Genomic DNA, 10727 nt, shown 5'->3' on the forward strand with positions numbered 1-10727 from the left:
CTCCAATTTTGAATACATCATTTCACCTTGGGAAAAAAAAAAACGTTGAGTGTCATGGAAACTTCATTGCCACATCTTCAAAATAATGAGTAATTTGTAGAACAAACACTGAGAAACCAAGGTTTTCTTTATTCTAATCTTTCAGCAAAGGTTTCATTCATGAAACAATTTTTTATTGAGTGTCTACTATCTGCCAGACACTGAGAAGAGGACAGTGTAGATGTAGAAAAGAAAGCTCACCTGGGCAGCACACATAACTAAACTTTGGAATGATAGAGAAGATTAGCACTGCCCCTGTGTAAGGATGACACACAAATTTATGTAGATGCAGAAAAGAAAGATATAATAATCACCACTTCTGAATATTTCTTGGCTAAACAAAATGAGGAAATCTATAGTTGCAGTGTGGGAAAGGATAGATCTAAATAAAGCAACGAGCTAGGCTCCTAACAGAGTGAGGAGGAAGGGAGCAAGAGAGGACAGGGGTAACAACGCAACCCTCCAAATGGAGACAATTGATAAGGTAAGTTCTTATAAATGAATAGAAGTTACATAGGGTGATCAAAATAATCACATTTCAACACACCCACAATAATTTGTATACTGTGTGGACTAGCAATTTCCACTAATTAAAATTGATTCTAAGCAATTTGATTCACATGTAATGTATGTGTTCTTTGCACTTACACTAAAGAATAATCTGTAATTCTAAAGTTTTGTCTTAAATTTAAATGCCAATGATACTCAGTTTCTTATTTAGTTCAAGTATCTCAGCATCACAATGAGAACCATGAACCAAATTTTCCAGCTACCAGTCCCTGCAAGTAAAGGTGCCTCCTTATTTCCTTCCTGATTTCTAATTCTGAAAGGTGTCATCTCTACTCCTTATGACCATTTTTTTAACTAAATCTAAGACTTTTTCCTACTTAGACTACTTTTAAAGCTAGCACCTTTCATTTCTTTATGTTCAAAAGTCCTCTAACAGCTTTTCCTCATCACCACTGGAATGGCTGCTGATTAATCAATGAATGAACAATTTCTTCTGAAAATAAATGAGCCCATTTGACCATAGTTTTCACTGTAATCCTAAGAACTTATACCTTTTCCAGGGCCCAGGACTGTGAATTTATTATAGAGACCCAATTAGTAATTAATATCTTTGTTATGAAATATATGGTTCAGTCAACCATCATTTGTTCTTTAATTCTCTGTCTCAATAACAAATTGTATCTTACTAGTTTTTATTTTAGTGAAAGTATATTCCAAGATGATGAGTTTTAAGAGAATAACAAGTACCTCTTACTCCCATAAAAAATTTAACTTGCATCCTCTCTAAATATTTCCCAACTCCTTGACTAACCCCCACCTATTCTGAGCTTTCCAAAAAAAATCTCTTTCTTTCTATTTCTGTAAAACCACCCCTCTCTACCTTCAGGGCACCACCGAAGCTCACTTGGTAAAAAGAGCACTGCAACTGAAACCCAAAGACAAAGATCCAATGCTTTGATCTCCATTTTGCAACCACATAATATTAAGCAAACAACACACTTCTAAGTTTTCCTGGGTCTGAGATTTGGCTAATAGGTAAAGTAGATGAGATCATCCGTAAGGTCTCTTATGGTTCTTATATTTTATAATCATATTATAAGTCGCTCCAAACTACCAGGACCCTCAGAGTTCTGTGTAGTTAACTTTATTTCATGCTTTTATTTTTGTTGTTTTCCCTATCTTTCTGTGTGTTTTTCTGTAATCACTTTGATAAACAGGAGCCCCTTCATCTATTCTTTGCAATGCCATATAATCTCTAGCAATTAAAAATTAGTCAAGCTAACTTGTGACCTCCTTCATACTACAAATTTTGATGTGAATTTTGTACAACTAAGTTTACTGTGAAAATTTACAAAATTCAGTTTTCCTGTTATACATGGCATTCTATTTTCTCTAGAATTTTATTGATGGTTTAAAGTTTGCCAAAACCAGTGGCTTAGAGCACCATCTAAAAAAACAACAGAAAACTAAGGGTGTTATTATATTTGTGCTGGCCTCCAATTAATTCTGTGTGTCTTATAATGCAATCTAGTATGAGACATGCGATTGATGGATCTTCCTGTCAAACAACTGTGCAGAGAGAAGTGTGTGTGTGATCTCAGTCCAGTTCAGAGCAGAGTGTCCACCTGGAAAACCCTCAGCTCAGTGGAAATGATCATCCTTTGTGTTGTCAGTCTCATCCAAGGAGTTCAAAACTAAATGGACCCATGGACCATACTAGGACTTTAAACCTTCAAAGGGGCTCCTGTGGATCAAAGATAGGCCCTACTCACCTGATCCTATCAGTTCACGAAGGGTGATCTTTTTAAGAAGACCCATCAGTCAACCTTAAAAGAGAGCACTAAAATGAAATTTAGTAAAACACAAAACCAGGAAAATTGAAAATAGGAAAAATTCAAGATGGTCTAACATTGCAGTGCTTGAAGGCATTCTTCTGCTGCCAAATTAAGCAATCTAGTTGAAATGACCCAATAAAGAGGAAAACAACAAATGAAGAAATATTTTTAAGGAATGCTTTACCTTTACTTTAGAAAATATTTTATTTATTAAACCAAAACCACCGTAACAAAATGGAAGTTGGGTTCTCACAGGATGTATGTTTTATATAATTTGTAGGTACTTGGTACATGTTTAGTGATGGGATAGTAGTGATGATTTGATCATGAATATGAAAACAGAACACTTTAAAAGGAAGTTTCTCCCTTGAATTTAGGGGGTCATCTTTATTTATCATCAGTTTTAAAAGTCTTAGTCATTAAGAAATGTATGCTAACTTGTAACACAAGAATAATTTTAACCAAGCATGTTTTTAGAATCACGGTATCAAGAAAAATATTGCTTGAAGGCTTCGATTATTCTCCAAAATTCAGACGATTAACACCAAAGCTAATTTAATGTCATCATGCTATTTCCAACCTGAATTTTAAATGAATTAAATGACCTATTCTATGACATAGCCTATCCTATGAAAACTTGAAGCAATTACTTAAATAGAAGGATCCTTTGGGCCTTCTTTAAAGATTTTGGTGTATGTTTTCTGGGTTGTTTTTGGTTTTTAATTTAACATGGTGTGCCATGATTCAAAATGAATGAACCTTCTAGATTTTAGTTTGGTAACCAATTGCAGAGGTTTAACCTCTCAGGACTATTTCAGATTTTTCTTTTATTTTTTTCCTTTTGTGTGATCTTTCTTTCTTTTTTTTCTTTCTTTCTTTCTTTCTTTCTTTCTTTCTTTCTTTCTTCTTTCTTTAACTTCATGATAAATTCTGAATTATGTCTCACTAAAGTTTCAACACTAGATTTAATGCAGTGGCTGAACTTTTAACCTCTGAGACCAACACACTTTAAAACTATTACCAGTATCCATTGTACTTTCTTTCAGTGATTCTGTTCCAGATATAGTATGGATAAGCCTTACAGTGTACAGGACCTTATTTACCCAAGCTCTTTGTAACAGCATATGGAGAGGTTTTAATTCTTTTACTGGTCTTTCTCAAAATTCTTGAAAAAAAAAAAAAAGCTAGAGCCTCCAGCCCTCTCTACTCCACAATCCTGCTCCTCTCTATTGGTAGTTGGTCTGCAAATAAAGAGCTCCTGGGTTGTCAACTTTCAATAAAAAATCACTTATTTGTAACAAGGCTTCCAATTTCTCAAGAGAAAGGATTTTTACCAGGTCATCACATAGCTTCCAAAATCATCCTATCTATTCAGCCTACATTCTGCCTGCAAGGCACACAAAACAGCATTTCCTAGAGTTCCAGAGCCAAACAGTTGGGATGCTTTCAAAAGGAAAGAACATATTTTAAAATGTAGAATTCATGCTTACCTCTTCCTCTTTGTGCCATAAAACACTTATAAATGTCACTCCAAGCTATGTCTGTCTGTGGGGAGCCCCAAACCAGGCAGTTCCCTTATTTGTTGGAGGAATAATCTGATGAGCAGTGAACACTAGAGGGGGAGCTTACCCGTTCAGGAGAGAGAAAGCTTCAGACCCTTTGGGAGAGGATCTAAGAGATACTAGAGCTACTGACTTAAACAGGTCAGCAAAGATTTGGTCAGCCATGGTTCAGAAGTCAAAAGGTCAAGACTGGTAGGTAGCCAATTTATCGTCATTTTCCAAAAAGGCAGGGAGTCATAAGTGGAATTGAGAAGTTTAGCTGCTCCACATGCTATAATATGGAATATTTTTAAAATCTCTCCGGAGGCAGTTTTAACATGAGGAGTAGGATTACAGAGGCTTTTTTCCCCTTTACTATGACTGTCTGTCATTTAAATGTCTAAGGAATGATGGGATGAATTATCATAAAATTTTGACAAATTTGATAGCTCAAGCAAAAAGGGGAAATAGGCATTCTGATTATTAGGTTCTAACAAGACATGACATTTAAAATGAGTTTACATGGCAGTTAGACCTTTGCTTTTTTTTCCCCTTGATTTAAAAACATTGAGATTCTTTTCTTTGGAAAGGAAGTGACTTATTTCAGTTTTGCTTCTTTGTAGTTTGATGATATAGCTTAATGATGATAAGTCCTATCTTACCTTATATATTTTTATCCCTTGGAATCATATCTAATTGCTTTCCACAATTTGCCTGAAACTGAAAAAAAACTTAAAATGCATTTAAAAAAAAAAACAGAATAGTTAAGGAGAAATACTTAGAATTTTAGTAGGAAATAAATGTAAGCAGTCCTTTCATTTTTTAATAGCTTATTATTTTCTGTATCATCTTAAACACTTTAGAGAAGGCCTAATGACTTAAGAACAAATTGTATTTTACAAAAAGAAAACACTTGAGAAGACTACTAGAAGAAAACACTAACCAAAGCACTGAAAAACAAAATTGATATTCTCTAATTTCTACTTTACCAATCAAATATCAAATTCTCTTTGTAATAAACTATCTCAACCAACATGATATGTCGATAAACAAACAATCATGATGATTGCTGAAGTTCTATTAGGATGACTTACTGAACAGTGCTACTTTAAAAAAAAAAGGGGGGGTGGGGGGGGATGATTCAATCACATCTGACCTCTGGAAACGCCTTGAACTTTCAGTTTTAAACCAAACCGACTTGGGACATTTTTAAGCTATGTATCTATTAATGATATTAGAAAACTGGTATGTGTCTTAAAAAAATACTAAAGAAACAGAGTACTTTAAAAAACATAGAGTAGAAATGAGCTTTCTTGTGTCAGCAAAAAGAAGCACTTGATCTTAGTACGTCTCCATGACGTAGTAACTGATAAACCCTGACTTTACCAAGAGAATTTCAATTATACAAACAGAAGCAATGTTTAAGTATTTTTTATTTATATAATTAAATAATGAAGCAGAGGGAACTTGAATTAAATATCCTAGCTCTAGGTTTCTATGTTTCCTATGATGGAAACTAACTGTTGGGCTACTCAATAAAATCTATCTTACGGTTGTTGGTCTGGCCCTCTAATTCATCCTTTAAGCTCTCTACGTGCATGGAAGTAACAGTGCAAATTGTTTAAGTGCCAACGCAGTGGACACACTCGTCTGGAGCTCTGAGCATGCAGCTTTGGGGCTATGCAATTTGGAGGGGAATATGAACTGCTCAAATAAATGTTGCTTCCCTCTTGTACTGTCAGAACCAGAGCCATAATGTTCACTCAAGAGAAATGTCTCACTTATCATTTGTGGTCCCATCACAGAAAAAAAAGGTGTCACGTGTTAGAAAATGCTAAGTCATATGTCGTTATTAATTAAACTTTACGGAAACATTCTAGCTCATGAAATCAGAGAAAAAATTGAGAGGCAAAGAGAAAGGCAACTGGGCCTATGAGTAAACATAAAACACTTGGAAATTTCAGTCAACCCTTGAACAACACATGTTTTAACTGAGCAGGTCCACTTACACATGGAATTTGGGGATAATTAATGTATTTTCTATTCCTACAATTTTCTTCAGACATTTTCTTTTCTCCAGCTTACTTTATTGTAAGAATATAAAATGCATATAATGTATAAAACATGGTCAAATCAACTGCATATGTTATCAGTAAGGCTTCCAACCAATGGTAGGCTACTGGTAGTTAAGTTTTAGGGAGTCAAAAGGCATACATAAGTTTTGGGGAGGGGGTTGTATATTTTTTTAATTGGAGCTCGGGTTTTTGACTATATGGGAAGTTGGTGCCCAATCTCCTGTGGTTGTTCAGGGTCAAGTGTATATCCAACATAAAGCATGCTATCTCAAGTCTCTTTTAACATGTTTGGTACTTGATCTTTCCAATCAAATGTATTGTCCAACTTACTTGTTTATATTTCAATTGACTTATTTAATACTTAGATTTTTTTTCCTCTTGTTACAGTTAAATTGACCTGAATTTAGATATTTTCTTTACTTCCAACTTCATGCTTTTTAAGACAAATAGATTTATCCCTGTCTCATTTCTTCCATCTCCATTTTATTTTAGGAAACTAAAAATAATTAGAATAAAAAGGAAGAAATCTGGGATACTTACTTTTATGAGTTTTATTTATTTATTATATATTAAATATGTTCCTCTTATAAACTTAATTGTGTCACAGTTGCAGATAGGAAAATATTACAATCAATTCAATTCGCTAATTAAATGTATTGGTTAAATATTTAAATATTTATCCATCCCGAAACATCATTCAGATGCATAAAATAAGATGCAGACCCAGAAGTATGAAAGGGAGAAGATAAAATATGATGCCCGATCTTAAAAATGGCTTAATATAAAATTAACAGCTAAGTGAGTGTACATTCACTTCACAGTGAAGTAGCAATAACTTACCTACAGTATGACTTTTTTCTTTACGTAGAAGTACGCACTAATGTAAATGCCTCTGTTAATAACTACCAATACATACTGAGAATCCATGTCAACGTTCTTTCTTCAAAGCTTTTGAAATTCATTCTCAACATTTCATGGAAAAGGCTTACTGTTTATTCGGTGACCTACTGGTGTGTATTTTACTTTGAAACGTAGCCAGGATCAGAGATAGAAACAGCGAGACAAAGTAAGAGAAAGGTAAGAATTTATTTACAAAGGAGAAAAACAGTAAGAATGGATGGCTAAACATTCAAAATTAAATGATAAATTTGTAAATTGCTTCATGTAATTGAAGCCAGATCTCTACATAGAATTGTGCCTAGGAAATGTGGTTAACAAGATGGAAATGTATGTGTCCTTAATATCAGCCTGTTCTCATAGAGGTGGTTATTTCATTCATTAAGTAAATAAGCAAACACTGAACACATACTGTGTACCAGATACTACATTTATCTCTGGTTTATTATTGTGAATAAGAATAAAAAAAGGTAGAGAATATTGAAGTTTACAATAGAGGAGTTCAGATAAATAAATGGACAAGTATCATAAAGCAACTATTGGTGACGATAGGCGCACACAGTGGGAACATCTTAACCAGACTTCAAAAATCACAGAAAGTTTTGAGGGGGGAGTGGCAAAACAGGCCTGAATGATGGAAAGAATTAAATTACTGTAGAAGGAAAAGGGGAGGGGTTAAAAAAAAAAAGAAGAAGAATGTTTGGGAAAATGAGCGGGAGCCAGCACTGGAGGATAGACCGGATGGTGTGGGTGGCAGGTCAGCAAGGACCACGGTAGAGAGGAAGTTGTTAGCAATGTTAGGAGTTCAGCTTTATCTGCAAGTTGGGGAGCGCTTTGAAGACTTGTAAGCAGGAGAATGAGCCAAAATTTGCATTTTAGAAGCCTATCCTCACAATGTGGAGAATGGATTGAAAAGTGACAAAAGTGGAGGCAAACAGTTCACGTAGGAGACTACGGGCTGAGCTAGATCAGTGACAGGCCTTCAGAGAGAAGCAGCCCTGTCTGACAGCTATTTAGAAAGTAGAGTGGACGGAGATTAGTCTTAGACTGGTTGTGGTAGAAAAGAGAAAAGGAGTAGTTAAGGTTATAAACAATATTATAATGTGATACCAAATAATAATCATACCAGATTACTGCTGCATTTAAAGTAGTTCTATGTGCCACCTGACAACAACCCCAAATATACTGAAATCTTATCATAAATAAGTACATGGCATACACAAGTCTATCCGTCTATATTTATTCTCTATGATCTTAAACACCATGATATTTTAACATCTAATCCATTTTTTTCTCATTTTAGTGAGAGCATGGGTCTTTTGTGACCATTTTAGTTTTACTAATTCTTTCCAAGTTAAAAGAAAATTACATAGATTTTACGTGAAATTACATAAAACAAAAAGTCCAAAGATAAGAACAACTGTGGCACATGTAGAATCATATATACTTGCCAACTGGTGAGCTGCAGAGATTCAACTTCATAGCTTATAACCTTTTTTCACTTTTAAAATAAATGGCAATTTGAACAAACAAGCCCTTTAGGAAGAAACAGTAAAATATTTACAAACTTGTGTTTGTATAATTATTCATTTAAGTATATATAAAAATGTTTGCACTAACCTTTTAATGTAGTTCTATTTATTTACTCATTCAACAAACTATTTTATGATATACATGCAAACATTTATGAAAATTATGTAATATAAAAGCCAAAGGGATTAGATGGCTTACAAGATCTCCTCATATCAGGTTTATTATTTTTAAACATTGTTGCAGAGAGGCAGCAAGAGAAAACGAGAGAGGGCAATTTAATTTGAGCCAAAGAATTCACTTGCAGCCTGAAAAACAGACCCAAGGAGTAGGTAAGATTATTTAAGCAATGGAGAAAGGAGAGATTTATCTAGACTATTTGATCCCAGAATTTACAATTTTGAGAGCAGCACATCCCTGGCTCCTTTATGGGAAGCAGAATCTTATGATCCAGCAGTTTCTTTGGGTTCATAATAAACATCTCCAGGGGTTAAGGGAAAGGGTAGAATAAGGTTAGAACATAATTCAGAATATGGACTATGGAATTCTATTAGTTTCCCACTCTTCATTTGGATGTCCAATGCCCACTTTTATGAAGACGATGTTTCCAGTACCAAAAGTCAGAGAAAAAGTAGTATCCCTTCAACCACTCATATCATTCTGGTCCTTCCAGGAGTCAGGCTGAATATTAATTTTTTTAAAGTGCACGATGTATTTACCACTTGTTAACATTTCCTTAGCATTTTCAAACAAGATTACATCTAATGTTTTAATTGCCAAAGAATCTATAAAACGTGGAGCGTGCTGTTGGAAACAAAGTTGACTCGACACTACTATGTATGTGACGAGTGATAAGTAAAATTCTCATTATGGAAAAATGATCCTTCTAAGATTTATTAAGAAGTCTTCAACAATACTTAAAGGAAGTTTTCCTGTAGGTAGAAAGTTTCCTGTGGGTAGGAATTTTCCTGTGGGTAGGGTAGCATATGTCCTGGTATTCTGAGACAATCCATAATATATCTGCTCTCTTGGCCTCATTAATAATAGGCTCTTTCATTCTGAAAGCACTTAACTTTGGATAATAAAATACATGACTACCTTACTGATGGAACTTTGGCACCATAGATGCTTGGGCAACATTGGCACATAGTGCTTATAGAGTGCCCTAAGAAGGATCTCACATATCAGACATGATGATGACAAAGGGACATGAGGTTCAATATTAAACACATCTTAAGTTCTGATATTTCACTCTTCCAAGAAGTGACAGTAATATTTTGTGATAAAAATCACAAAATAATGGGAACTTACATCAAAATTGTGGAAACAAGGCACTGGGTATGCCTGCTTTATGATTATTTTCATGATTGCATTATTTTTTAAAACAATTTCAAGAAAGTTCTACAACTGAATTCCAAAAGCACCTCTGAATCAGGTATCTTTGAGTGGTGATTATATCTAGGATTTCTAGTATTTCTCATGAAGCATGAGGATAATTTTTGCTCCTCAGTGAATGACACTATCTTTTGTCATCCAGCACAAAATTTTAAATTTTCACTAAGTACTCGTAACTCATTAGGAAGTACACTTAAATTATTTCTTGCTCATCCAAATGAACTTAACGGGTTAAGTGGTGCCAGTTAGGAAAGAAGTTGTACGAAATTTGAAAATCTCAAGTGAAATTGATAAACAGTTGATTTAAAAAAAAAGAAGAAGAAGAATTGAAAGTGCCCAGCTAAAGGCCCAGTAGTATCAGTGGCTCGCAATGTGTTAAATGTGTTTATTTGTACTTTCAAAGTTCAGATTTCCTCATACATTTTCATACTGATGGAGATAAAATGCTAAAGTCTTAAATCCCTCTATGCCATGCTGAGTTGCTAAGGGCTGTTGAGTTTTTGTTATTTCTCCTCTCGAGTTAGCTCTGATTACGCCTGCTGAGTGAAAAATTTGTATTTGCCGACAGAAATAGGAACCACCCCACGTGCACTTGCACTCAGCAAATGCTCCAATACATCACAAAGATTTGCTCAACCCACCTTCAGAGGCCAAATCGAGCATGTTATTTTCTGTTTAGATCTGATTCTGGAGCCTATCAGTCAGGAGTGTTTTCCAATCTCTGATTAAAGCAAGGCCTACAAAGCTGGAAGTGTTCACACACAGTCTCATTAGAGTGCTGGATAGAGTGACCCAGGCCTTCTAGCACAAAGCTCTGAGTGAACTTCAAATATGAGAGTGCATCAATCAAATCCAAGCAAAGCTTTTATGTCATTTTTCTACTTTGCCTTTAAAGTCCTATAGGA

At 34.7% G+C, this 10727-nt stretch overlaps 1 non-coding gene across 1 annotated transcript; it reads left to right on the top strand.

The window, feature by feature from the left end:
* Positions 1-240: 240 nt before the first annotated feature.
* LOC129501716 (U6 spliceosomal RNA) lies at positions 241-344 on the top strand. The gene has a single exon (XR_008662803.1). It is a non-coding gene; the product is annotated as a U6 spliceosomal RNA (small nuclear RNA).
* The last annotated feature ends 10383 nt before the right edge of the window (positions 345-10727 follow it).

Source organism: Nyctereutes procyonoides, unplaced genomic scaffold (genome assembly GCF_905146905.1).
Source record: "Nyctereutes procyonoides isolate TBG_1078 unplaced genomic scaffold, NYPRO_anot_genome, whole genome shotgun sequence".
NCBI classification, from domain to species: Eukaryota; Metazoa; Chordata; class Mammalia; order Carnivora; family Canidae; genus Nyctereutes; species Nyctereutes procyonoides.